At 32.9% G+C, this 1,179-nt stretch overlaps 1 non-coding gene across 1 annotated transcript; it reads right to left on the bottom strand.

The window, feature by feature from the left end:
• Positions 1-568: 568 nt before the first annotated feature.
• LOC116269280 lies at positions 569-630 on the bottom strand. Its single transcript, XR_004176760.1, has one exon. It is a non-coding gene; the product is annotated as a U7 small nuclear RNA (small nuclear RNA).
• Between the last annotated feature and the right edge of the window lie 549 nt (positions 631-1,179).

Raw genomic sequence — 1,179 nt, 5'->3', positions numbered from 1 at the left:
AAGGTGATATATAATTCTAAGGCCCATATTTTGTTTTTTTCTGTTTAGCCAGTTGAACGAAGATTCTTATTTAAGTGTCCACAGCATGATTGGTACTATTGGAAATGGAAACAATGAAAAGATTCATTTTGTAATTCAAAATGTTATCTTCCTTCCTTTTTCCTTCCTACCTTCTTTTCTTTCTGCAGAAGCATTCGTTGAACGTCACACTGTACCAGGCACTACTGTAGTGTGAATAGTAAACAATGTCTAAAATATGTCTAGCTCCTGGCAAAGCTCACAGTCTAGTGATGGAGATGGAATTTCCACTCATGAAACAATTGAGTAATTATATTCTGAATAATAAGGTATTAGCTAGAATTATACAGTCATATTGATAAGAAAAATAGTTGATCACTTTAATTCATTAATTGAATTTGAGCAGAACTCACAATTCAAACCCCTAGGGATGAGTAGGAGAAGTAAACCTTATGGAAACTATGATACATTGAAGATTATATGTTCTGACTAAAAGGTTCATCAGTCTCTGTGGTTTTTTCTTGTTTGATTATTTGTTTGTTGTTTTTTAAGAGGCTTTCCAGTAAAGACCCGAAAGCCTGCTAAACAAATTCTAAAAGAGCTGTAACACTTAATCCCTGTGCTGTGGAAGAATATTGTTAAGTAGAAATTCAAATTATGCATTGTCAAATTAGCCCATCTCCCTCTTTTTTTCCTAGAAATCTGGAATTTAAAATTATTTTCTGAGCTTTTTTGTTTTTTCAAGATGGTAAATAAAATAGACTTTGGAAAAAGATTGTGTGGGACAAACAAAACAACCATGACCATGAGTTTGCAAACTCTATGTTTTTAAATTACAGAAGTGTAGGATTACCAAATGTGATAACATTTTTTGCAAGACAACTTATAACAAGTTTGATCAGAATTGGATTTGTCTCTGGGCATAGGAAAAAATGTGAAGCTACAAATTGAGAAGTACAACAGTAAAGAGAAGAGCAGAAGGGAGAGGAGTGGAGAGGGTAAAAGATAGGGGAAGGAAAGAAGGGAAAAATAATCCCTTTGTTCACAAATGCTGTCTTTGTGATGGCTTCATTTTTACCCTCAAATTTATTAAAGAAGAAAAGCGTGGTTTTTTTTTTTGGTTTTTTTTTTGTTTTTGAATCAATTACAGACATACTCCCA

The sequence above is a fragment of the Papio anubis genome, chromosome 10 (genome assembly GCF_008728515.1).
Source record: "Papio anubis isolate 15944 chromosome 10, Panubis1.0, whole genome shotgun sequence".
In the NCBI taxonomy this organism is placed as follows: domain Eukaryota; kingdom Metazoa; phylum Chordata; class Mammalia; order Primates; family Cercopithecidae; genus Papio; species Papio anubis.
Note: the sequence above shows the minus strand (reverse complement) of the source record. Positions and strands in the feature narration are given on the sequence as shown.